This window comes from Pristiophorus japonicus, chromosome 3, assembly GCF_044704955.1.
Source record: "Pristiophorus japonicus isolate sPriJap1 chromosome 3, sPriJap1.hap1, whole genome shotgun sequence".
NCBI classification, from domain to species: Eukaryota; Metazoa; Chordata; class Chondrichthyes; family Pristiophoridae; genus Pristiophorus; species Pristiophorus japonicus.
The window spans coordinates 27742239-27754691 of record NC_091979.1 but is presented as its reverse complement, the minus strand read 5'-3'; positions in this window follow the sequence as shown (position 1 = coordinate 27754691).

The window sequence follows — 12453 nt, the reverse complement described above, 5'->3', positions numbered from 1 at the left end:
CGCCCGAAACTGTGTGGGAGGGGCCCGAAGCACGCAGCCCCTAGCCCTGGACCAATGGCCTCACTGGGACTGCGTGAATAAGGCTCCTCCCACGGCCAGCTCCTGCTTCCTGCCGACTCCCGCTCCTGCTTTCACCCCCCGCCCTCCCCCCCGGAACGGACCCGACTCGACCCGTCTGCGTCTGCCACTGCCGCTCCCGCTCCCGCTCCCACCCGACTCGACCCGACTCTACTCCCGCCCCCGCCCCCGGACTCGATCCGACCTGACCTCCCCCTCCCCGACCTCCCCCCCCTCCCCGACCTGACCTCCCTCCCCGACCTGACCTCCCTCCCTCCCTCTCTCTCCCTCCCTCCCCCTCCCCCCCCGCCCCCCGCCGACCCGAACCGAACCTCCCTCCCCGACCCAACCCAACGCCACCTACCTCTGGTGCTGGGGACGGGCCCTGCCCGAAATCTCGGGCCCGGCCCGTTCAGCCTTCGGTCCCAACGGCAAACCGCTTCCTAAAGGCCTGCCTGAAGAACTTTCACACAGGTAGGAAGATGGTTTATTTAATCTTTTCTTTGCTTATAAATTTTTATTCAGGTTGGATTTATTTGTATAATATTTGTATAAGTATAACTAAGGATTTATTGTAGAATTTAATGACTTCCCTTCCCCCCTCTCCCCCTTTCCCTATGCCTAATTTGTAATCTGCGCCTGATTTTTTAATGTGTAGAACAGGTTTTTTCAGTTCTACAAAAATCTTCACTTGTTCCATTCTAAGTTAGTTTGGAGTACGTTTTCACTGTGGAAACTTTGAAATCAGGCGTCAGTGGCCGGACACGCCCCCTTTTGAAGAAAAAATTCTGTTCCAAAGTGGAACTGTTCTAACTGACTAGAACTGCAGAAGAAAAAATGTGGAGAATTGCGATTTCTAAGATAGTCCGTTCTCCACCAGTTGCTCCTAAAAATCAGGCGCAAATCATGTGGAAACTTGGGCCCGATGGGGGCCTAAAACGGCGGCGGAAAAAAAAAACCGCGATTCTGGAGCGCCCTGCAGCTCCTTGTCTGTTTGGCGCGGCGCCCAGGGGGGCGGAGCCTACCACTCGCGCCGATTTTGTAAGTGGGAGGGGGCGGGTACCATTTAAATTAGTTTTTTTCCTGCCGGCAACCCTGCGCGTGCACGTTGGAGCGTTCGCGCACGCGCAGTGTGCAGGAAACATTGGCACTCGGCCATTTTTGTAGTTCTTTGTAGCTGTTTAATTTTTGAACATTTTTTAATAAAACCACATTGCCATCAGCACATCAGCACTGAGGCATCCTGCAGCCTTCTCACTGTCTCCTTCCCGCCCGCCGTCTGGAACAGCTTCCTCCCCCCCCCCCCCCCCGCTGCGTTCGGGCGGGCGGGCGGGCGGGCGGGAACGGCTTTCTCCTTCCCCCCTGCTGTCGGGAACGAACGAACTTGTGAGGCTGGCTGAAGCGCTTTCACACAGGTAGGAAGATGATTTATTTAATCTTTTCTTTGCTTATAAATGTTTATTCAGGTTGGATTTATTTGTATAATATTTGTATAAGTATAAATAAGGATTTATTGTAGAATTTAATGGCTTCCCTTCCCCCCCCACCTCGTTCTGGACGCCTAATTTGTAACCTGCGCCTGATTTTTTAATGTGTCGAACAGGTTTTTTCAGTTCTACAAAAATCTTCACTTGCTCCATTCTACTTTAGTTTGGAGTACGTTTTCACTGTGGAAACTTTGAAATCAGGCGTCAGTGGCCGGACACGCCCCCTTTTGAAGAAAAAATTCTGTTCCAAAGTAGAACTGTTCTACCTGGCTAGAACTGCAGAAAAAAAAATGTGGAGAATTGCGATTTCTAAGATAGTCCGTTCTCCACCAGTTGCTCCTAAAAAACAGGCGCAAAACATGTGGAAACTTGGGGCCATAATTTCTATCCTCGACTTTCTTCATCCCACCATTGGCGGCTGTGCCTTTGGCTGCCTGTGCCCTCAGCTCTGGAATTCCCTTTCTAAATCTCACTGCCTCTCTACCTTTCTCTCCTCCTTTTTATAAGCTCCTTAAAACCTACCTCTTTGACTAAGCTAAAGTCTCCTTCTTTGCCTCTGATATGAATAGAGGAGCTCTTTCTAATAGCCCAAGAAAAAGTTACCAAAATTCCTGGCTCCCGACTGCATTGGAAATGAAAATTAGCAGGGAATTATCCAATATTCATCCCTCAATCGACATCACTTAAAAAAACATTATCTGTCATTATCACATTGCTGTTTGTGGGAGCTTTCTGTGCGTAAATTGGCTGCTGCATTTCATAAGACAATAAGCAATAGGAGCAGGCGTAGGCCATTTGATCCTTCTCCGCCATTCAATGAGATCATGGCTGATCTTCTACCTCAACTTCACTTTCCTCCACTATCCCCATAATCCCTTGATTCCCTTAATACCCAAAATCTATTGATCTCTGTCTTGAATGTACTCAATGAATGATCTTCCATAATCCTCTGGGGTAGAGAATTCCAAAGATTCACCACCCTCTGAGTAAAGAAGTTTCTCCTCATCTCAGTCCTAAATGACCGACCCCTTATTCTGAGACTGTGACCCCTCATTCTAGACTCTCTAGCCAGGGGGAAACATCCTCCCTGCATCTACCCTGTGTAGCCCTGTACGAATTGTGTGTTTCAATGAGATCACCTCTCATTCTTCTAAACTCTAGATAATATAGGCCTAGTCTACTCAATTTCTTCTCATAGGACAAAACCCCCATCCCAGGAATCAGTCTGATGAATCTTCGTTGCACTCCCTCTATGGCAACTATATCCTTCCTTAGGTAAGGAGACCAGAACTGTACCCAATACTCCCGGTGCGGTCTCACCAGGGCGAGCGGTGGCCTGGAGCAACATGGTGGCATACCACTGCAAGGTACAGCGCGAGCTGGTGCAGGGGGGCGACGGCAGCGAAGGGGACGACTAGAATGGATGTCATCAATGCCCAGGTCGCTGATTGGAGCATGGGCAGGTACAGCAGGAGCAGTGAGGCCGGGGTGTAGGGGCCCAAGAGAGGCGTGAGTTCGGGACCCAGGAGAGGCGAAGGCCCAGGGGCAGCACGGGCCCAGCCCACACTGTGATATGTGTGTGCACTAGGCCCGTGCAGCAGAGCTGGTCTCCAGTTATCTTGGTTAATCCTTGCCACTGGACCAAGACTGAACTCTGTCAAGCCCGTGTGGTGGCTGGTGTGCAATGGCCAACACACGTAAAAAAAATCCACGCACAGGCATCTTCCACCCTTCAGGATGTAGTTCGGGACCAGGTATATTAGGTCCTTCATTGAAACATCGATACGAGGGACTGCCTATGATGATGATGATATAATTGTATCTGCGACGTCGTTACTCTTGTACTCACATCCTCTGGTAATAAAGGCCATTCCTACATTACAACAGTTACTACAACACAAAAACCATTTCATTGTCGGTAAAGTGCTTTGGAATGATCAGTGGTCATGAGAGGATTTATATAACTGCAAGTTATGCTTTTTCTCTTTATTACAGGACTGCTCACTGTAACTTGCAACCTTACTTTTGTCCTTGGCTTCGTGTCAAAATGAAAAGGGTAGCGGATATACAATACAAACTTTTGCTTTCATTATTAATGACTCGAGTTAAATTCTTGTTATTTTTCAGGGGGAAAAAAATCATATCTGCAGAATAAATTGTTAACTGTGATCACACCAGTCTTCGAGTGACAAAAAGGAAATAATGAAAGCATTGCATTTGGTGTAATTTAAAGATTTGCCAATCCAGGGCCTGGGGACATATTGTGAAAGAATCTGTCAGAATACCGCAAGACCATAACCAGTTGCTGCCTTGGCATGTTTTGCAGTTAAATAAGGAGCTTTATGGTGTTAATTATTATGTTGCATATAAATATGTGGACTAAGCAATAGTGCAATTAGTTTTTAATTGCTGCAGCATTTCATTAAAACAATGTATGTGCCCAATATAAAATGCAGTCACTGTTAAATTTAGTTGAAGAAATCGATAATGCAGTGTACTGCAGTATCTGCTTGCAAGAGATGTTGGGCCCAAGTTTCGGATGTCCTCCCAGAACGGCGCACTCCGAGAGGCCCGCCTATTTTTTAGAATAAAAAAAGCACCTAAAACTTACCTCGCAATTCTCCGAGTCCAGCAGACCTGTTTCACAATCAACGCAGCGCAGCACAAGCAGCTGGGGGCGGAGCCACAGCCCTGGGCCAAAAAGAGTGCCGGCAGCTGCACGCGTGTGCAGTGGAGTCTGCGCGCATGCGCAGTAGCTTTTGGTCCTCCCAGCGCATCCTGCCTCCGGGCGACCCTAACCCTGGCCGAAGGGACGTTGCGCTGTTCGCCGTCCCATTCTGGGCCAAGTGGCCTGCCTGCTTCACCGTCCCTCGTCTCGGCCTCCCCACCACTGCCCTTACCGCCTCGGCAGCGGGGCCCGCCCGAACTCCTCCCCGGTGGCGAGCCCGGTCTGAACTGCAGCTCTTCAGTGGCGGCCCCCCACCCCCCGAACTCCTCCTTGGTAGCGGGGCCCGCCCGAACTCCTCTTCAGGAGTGGGGCCCGCCCGACCAGCACCTCTTCGGTGGCGGGCCCTGCCCGAACTCTTCCTCGGCGGCGGGGCCCGTCCGAGCACCCCTTCAGTGGCAGGGCCCGCCCAAACACCTCCTTGGTGGCAGGGCCCACCCGACCAGCTCTTCGGCAGGCTGTTGGAGGGCTCCCAGTGCTGCAGTAGGTGAGTAGAAACTTGTAATTTTTTAATTTATTGATTGATTTTTTATTTTGTTTATTTTTTAATTTTTATTTAATTAATTGATTTATTGGTTGATTTATTGATTTATTTATCATTTATTATTGATGGCTCTTTATTGGTAAAAGTGAAGTGTTTAATGCTTTGTAAAATCCCCAATTTCCCTCTAACTTGCCTTCCTTCCCATCTCTTGATACCTGTACCTAATTTCTAAAGTGTAGGCAAGCTTTTTCTGAGCGTACAAAAATCAACACTTACTCCATTCTAAGTTAGTTTGGAGTAACTTTTCGCTGCCTAAATTTGCAAAACAGGCGTAAGTGGCTGGTAATGCCCCCTTTTGAAAAGAAACTGTACTAAAACAAAACTATTCTAACGAACTAGAACTGGAGCAAACTAAATACTGAGAATTGCGATTTCTAAGATACTCCATACTAAACTAGTTGCTCCAAAAAAATAGGAGCAACTTGAGCCGAAACTTGTGCCCGTTGAACTTAATTTTAAGGAATGAATCAAAGAACTTGCATTTGTATCACGCCTTTCATGTCCTCAGGATGCCTCACAGTACTCAACAGTCAATCAATTACTTTCAGGAGTGTAGTCTCTCTTAGTTTTCCTGCAAACTCAAGCTACCAAATTGTGCACAGCAAGGTCCCACAAATATTTCTGAGAGGAAAGACCAGTTAATCTGTTTTAGGTGGTGTTGGTTGAGGGATAAACGTTAGTCAGGCTACCAGGTGACATGGAGTCTTTTAAGTCCAAAGTCTACTTGAGCAGCAGATAACTGCTCATCCAAAAGATAGCACCTCCAACAGTGCATCAATCCACTGGTGCTGCACTGCAGAGCCAGCCGAGATTACATGCTCCAATGTCTGAAGCGGGGTTCAAATCCATGACGGTGTGACTCAGAGGTGAGAGTGTTAAAGCTGATATTAATGGGCAAAAACCTTTCACACGATCAGATAGCGCAAAATAATTATGGATGAGGAAGACCATTTGATCCAACTTGATTCATCCAGCCACAGCGATCATAATGTTACTTCATTGATTCTTAACTGACTTCAGGGTTTTTGACTCCACTACTCTATCTGAAGAATTTCCTGTTATCTATTTTACTTTGAACCTGTGTTCCCTTGATCAACTTCTGCAATTTATTTTAAAGTATTATTCTGGGTTAACTTTTATACCCTTAATAATCTTATATGATGTTAATAGCAGTAAGCTTCAAAGACTGGACTCTCCTCTGCAAAAGATTTACTGTAAATCTCAGGCATATAGTATATCTTTCATGTTTTGGGTTGTAGTGGGACATGTTCCTATCTGGTATGAATATTTCTGCACTGGTAGAACTCTTCTGCACAAGGGTACACAATTCCCTCCCAACCAAATAAGAACTCTTAGGAACTGGGAAAAGTCATTGGGTCTAACAGACTCATCTCAATGTGGTTGATTTGAACTCGCCTACGAACATTAATGAAGATGTATTTATGGTGCAGACTCCTGGTTACACAACATCTCGATTTCAAAATTCTCATCCTTGTTTATAAATCCCTCCATGGCCTCGCCCCTGCCTATCTCTGTAATCTCCTCTAGCCCCACAACCCCCCCGAGATGTCTGCGCTCCTCCAATTCTTCCCTCTTGAGCATCCCTGATTATAATCGCTCAACCATTGGTGGCTGTGCCTTCAGCTACCTGGGCCCCAAGCTCTGGAACTCCCTGCCTAAACCTCTCCACCTCTCTAGCTCTTTTTCCTCCTTTAAGACGCTCCTCAAAACCTACCTCTTTGAGCAAGCTTTTGGTCATCTGCCGCAATTACTTCTTATCTGGCCGGGTGCCAAATTTTTGTCCTTATAATACTCCTGTGGAGCACCTTGGGACGTTTTACTGCGTTAAAGGCGCTATATAAATACAAGGTGTTGTAGTTGCAATGGATACATGTTGCCACTGCTGGTTTCCATGGAGAAAGCACATCATGAAAGTGTGCCCTCCCCCGCTTCTCCACCCTGTGATTCTCTGACCACAAAAATTAATGATAGAAAAATGAAGTGGAAATTCATGGACAACGTATTTAGAGGGGGTATAAAATCCCAATCGCTCAAAATCTGAATCTTCCCCATTTTCCACGAAGAATATTACAAATTTTATTCAGTGCATTTCAAAAAATTATTTTTAAAGACAACATATTACAGCAGACCCAAGGGCCCCGGTATTTAATACAAAGGTGGGTTTCGAGCGGTGGAGGGGAGGGGAATTGCGGGCACGAAACCCAGAAGAAAAAGTAGCAGGTTGGATTCTCCAATTTGACTGTCTTGTTACATTTTTCCTTACGGGTTTCATGCCTCCAAGCTGCGCAGTGGGTGTGATGCGTACTCGTACATGACATGATCAGAAGACCACTATTTAAAGGGCCAGTGCTATAAGTGGAATTTGTGGGAGCGAGGTGGTATTGAGCATAGATTCACGAAGAGCATGGCCAACATCCAGATTCAATGATGCTTCCCTTCAATTACCGCCGGCTGCAGTCAGGAGCGGCTTATACCTTGTCTCCTACGTGCCAGACCTTAATTCTGCCTCTTGGTACATTCTAAATTCCAGTGAGTATAAGCCTAGCCGATCCAGTCTTTCTTCAGAGGTCAGTCCTGCCATCCCAGGAATCAGTCTGGTGAAGCTTCGCTGCACTCACACAATAGCAAGCACATCCTTCCTCAGATTAGGAGACAAAAACTGCACACAATACTCAAGGTGTGGTCTCACCAAGGCCCTGTACAACTGCAGTAAGACCTCCCTGCTCCTATACTCAAATCCTCTCGCTATGAAGGCCAGCATGCCATTTGCTTTATTTACTGCCTGCTGTACCTGCATGCCTACCTTCAGTGACTGATGTACCATGACACCCAGGTCTCGTTGCACCTCCCCTTTTACTAATCTGTCACCATTCAGAGAATAATCTACCTTCCTGGTTTTGCCACCAAAGTGGATAACCTCACATTTATCCACATTATATTGCATCTGCCATGCATTTGCCCATTCACCTAACCTGTTTAAATCACCCTGCAGCCTCTTAGCATCCTCCTCATAGCTCACACTGCCACCCAGCTTAGTTTCATCTGCAAACTTGGAGATATTACATTCAATTCTTTTGTCCAAATCATAAATGTATATTGTAAATAGCTGGGGTCCCAGCACTGAACCTTGCGGCACCCCATTAGTCACTGCCTGCCATTCTGAAAAAGACCCGCTTATTCCCACTCTTTGCTTCCTGTCTGCCAAACAGTTCTCTATCCACATCAATACATTATCCCCAATACAATGTGCCTTAATTTTGCACACCAATCTCTTGTGTGGAACCTTGTCAAAAGCCTTTTGAAAGTCCAAATACACCACATCCACTGGTTCTCCCTTATCCACTCTGCTAGTTAAATCCTCAAAGAACTCTAGAAGATTTGTCAAGCGTGATTTCCCTTTCATAAATCCATGCTGACTTGGACCGATCCTGTCACTGCTTTCCAAATGCGCTGCTATTACATCTTTAATAATTGATTCCAACATTTTCCCCACTACTGATGTCAGGCTAACCAGTCTATAATTCCCTGTTTTCTCTCTCCCTGCTTTTACATAGAAACATAGAAAATAGGTGCAGGAGTAGGCCATTCGGCCCTTCTAGCCTGCACCGCCATTCAATGAGTTCATGGCTGAACATTCAACTTCAGTACCCCATTCCTGCTTTTTCGCCATACCCCTTGATCCCCCTAGCAGTAAGGACCTCATCTAACTCCTTTTTGAATATATTTAGTGAATTGGCCTCAACAACTTTCTGTGGTAGAGAATTCCACAGGTTCACCACTCTCTGGGTGAAGAAGTTCCTCCGCATCTCGGTCCTAAATGGCTTACCCCTTATCCTTAGACTGTGACCCCTGGTTCTGGACTTCCCCAACATTGGGAACATTCTTCCTGCATCTAACCTGTCTAACCCCGTCAGAATTTTATATGTTTCTATGAGGTCCCCTCTCATTCTTCTGAACTCCAGTGAATACAAGCCCAGTTGATCCAGTCTTTCTTGATAGGTCAGTCCCTCCATCCCGGGAATCAGTCTGGTGAACCTTCGCTGCACTCCCTCAATAGCAAGAATGTCCTTCCTCAGGTTAGGAGACCAAAACTGTACACAATACTCCAGGTGTGGCCTCACCAATGCCCTGTACAACTGTAGCAACACCTCCCTGCCCCTGTACTCAAATCCCCTTGCTATGAAGGCCAACATGCCATTTGCTTTCTTAACCGCCTGCTGCACCTGCATGCCAACCTTCAATGACTGATGTACCATGACACCCAGGTCTCTTTGCACCTCCCCTTTTCCTAATCTGTCACCATTCAGATAATAGTCTGTCTCTCTGTTTTTACCACCAAAGTGGATAACCTCACATTTATCCACATTATACTTTTAAAAAGTGGGGTTACATTAGCTACCCTCCAATCCATAGGGACTAATCCAGAGTCCATGGAATTTTGGAAAATGACCACCAATGCATCTACTATTTCTAGGGCCATTTCCAAAAGTACTTTGGGATGCAGACTATCAGGCCCTGGGGATTTATCGGCCTTCAGTCCCATCAGTTTCCCTAACACCATTTCCTGATTATTAAGGATTTCCCTCAGTTCCTCCTTCCTGCGAGACCCTCGGTCCCCTAGTATTTTCGGGAGGTTATTCGTGTCTTCCTTGGTGAAGACAGAACCAAAGTATTTGTTCAATTGGTCTGCCATTTCCTTGTTCCCCATTATGAATTCACCTGATTCTGAATGCAAGGATCCTACGTTTGTCTTCATTAATCTTTTTCTTTTCACACACATTATCACAGTAGTCCGCTACGTGGAGCAGTAGTCCACTAGATGTAGCTCTATTAGACTAGCTGACCCCTTCTCCATACTATACTGTTAACCTTTGGGGTAGATTTACCTAGACACGTGTTGCAAGTGGGGTCTTGCACGCAGACAATGGGCATTATAATAATGTGGCTGTACAGTGCTCAAAATTCCACCCATTGATGGACGGAAAATCATGGGCAGGGTGCCCGCTATTTTCTGATACACTTGGCTGTTTGTGAGGCCACATCAGGAAGCGGTAGATCCTGCCATAGGAAAATTTATTCCTACATTTATGATACTTCCACACGTTCAAATAATTACATTCATTGTCGGATTAAGCTGATCCTCAAGCTTACATTCTCCAAACATAATTCTATAAAATAATTTCAAACCCTCCCATTTAAGAACTGTAAGTTTTCAGAAATAACTCACTACTTCGGGCAATCTGACCAATTACTCTTTGTCAAGATTCAGAACTTCTCGTCAAGCTTGTACAAACACATCATTATTTCTATCCCAGACAGGTGGGGAGTCTGATTATGAACAATCACCAGCAAAACAGACTGAATAAATCCTTTGCTTGGCAACGTTTCCTCCAGATCAGTAGAAAAAAAAAGACTTGCATTTATATTGTATCTTGGGAGGTCTCAAAGTGCTTTACAGCCAATGAAGTACTTTTGAAGTATAGTCACTGTTGTACTGTGGGAAACGCGGCAGCCAATTTGTATACAGCAAGTTCCCACAAACAGTAATATGATAATGATCAGATAATCTGTTTTTGTTATGTTGATTGAGGTATAAATATTGGCCAGGACATCGAGGATAACACCACTGCTCTTCTTTGAAATAGTGCCGTGGGATCTTTTATGACCACCTGAGAGAGCAGACGGGGCCTCGATTTAACTTCTCATCTGAAAGACAGCACCTTCAACAGTGCAGCTTTCCCTCAGTGCTGCATTGAAATGCCTGTCTATATTTTTGTGCTTATCTCTGGACTAGAACATGATCCCACAACCTTCAGAGCGAGAGTGCTACCAACTGAGCCACATTCTTTACCTGGTGCTGTCCGGCAGTAATTAGTGTGGACCGCATTCAAACTGCACTGCGCCACATCAAATGACCTCAGGGGCCTTATTGCCATGACGCAGGTGCATGTGGGGGTACACTATAGGGTGCAGGATCAGATAGATTAATAAATCAGGATTAATAAAAGATCTCCTAGTAAAGGATCCTCCAGGAAAGAGTGATCATAGCATGATTGAATTTCAAATTCAGTTGGACGGTGAGAAATTTGGGTCTCAAAACAGTTTCCTGATCTTAAATAAAGGAGATTACAAAGGTATGAAGGCACGATTGACTAAAGAGGACTGGGAAACTAGATTAAAGTGTAAGACGGCTGATAAGCAGCGGCAGAGACTTAAGGAGATATTTCATAACTCTCAAGAAAAATTTATCCCAGTGAGAAGGAAAGACTTTAAGAGAAGGGAGAACCATCTGTGACTAAGTAACAAAGTAAAGGATGGTATCAAACTGAAAACAAAGGCATGCAAAGTTGCCAAAATTAATGGAAGGCCAGAGGATTGGGACATTTTTTTAAACCAGCAAAGGGCAACTAAAAATTAACAAAGAGAGGGAAGGTAGATAATTAAAGTAAACTAGCAATAAATATAAAAACAGACAGTAAGAGGTTCTACAGGTATAGAAAAAGGAAGAGAGTAGATAAAGTAAATGTTGGTCCCTTAGAGGATGAGACTGGGGAATTAATAACGGGAAACAGGGAAATGGCAGAGACTTTGAACAAATATTTTGTATCGGTCTTCACGGTAGAAGACACTAAAAACCTCCCAATAATAGATTATCAAGGGGCTACAGGGAAAGGGGAACTTAAAACAATCACTATCTTTAAAGAAAAAATACTCGGTAAAATAATGGGATTAAAAGTGGAAGTCCTCTGGACCTGATGGCCTGCATCCTAGGGTCTTAAAAGAAGTGGCTGCAGAGATAGTGGATGCATTGGTTGCAATCTACCAAAATTCCCTGGATTCTGGAGAGGTCCCAGCAGATTGGAAAACTGCAAATGTAATGCCCCTTTTTAATAAAGGAGGGAGGCAGAAAGCAGGTAACTATAGACCAGTTAGCCTAACATCTGTCATTGGGTCAATGCTCAATAGCCAGACATTTGGAAAAGCATAATTCAGTCAACAGAGTCAGCATGGTTTTATGAAAGGGAAATCATGTTTGACAAATTTGCTGGAGTTCATTGAGGATATAACGAGCAGGGTGGATGAGGGAAACCAGTGGATGTGGTGTATTTTGATTTCCAGAAGGCATTCGACAAGGTGCCACATAAGAGGTTACTGCATAAGATAAAAGCTCACAGGGTTGGGGGTAATATATTAGCATGGATAGAGGATTGGCTAACTAACAGAAAACAGAGAGTCAGGATAAATGGGTCATTTTCCGGGAGGCAAATGGTAACTAGTGTGGTGCTACAGGGATTGATGTGGGACTTCAACTGTTTACAATCTATATCAATGACTTGGAAGAAGGGACTGAGTGTAATGCAGCCAAATTTGCTAATGATACAAAGGTGGGTGGAAATGCAAATTGTGAGGAGGACATAAATATTCAGCAAAGGGATGGAGACAGGCTAAGTGAGTGGGCAAACATTTGACAGATGGAATATAATGTGGAAATGTGTGAGGTTATCCATTTCGGCAGGAAAAATGAAAAAGCAAATTATTATTTAAATGGAGAGAGATTACAAAATGTAGTGTATTTGGATTTCCAAAAGGCATTCGATAAGGTGCCACATAAATGGTTA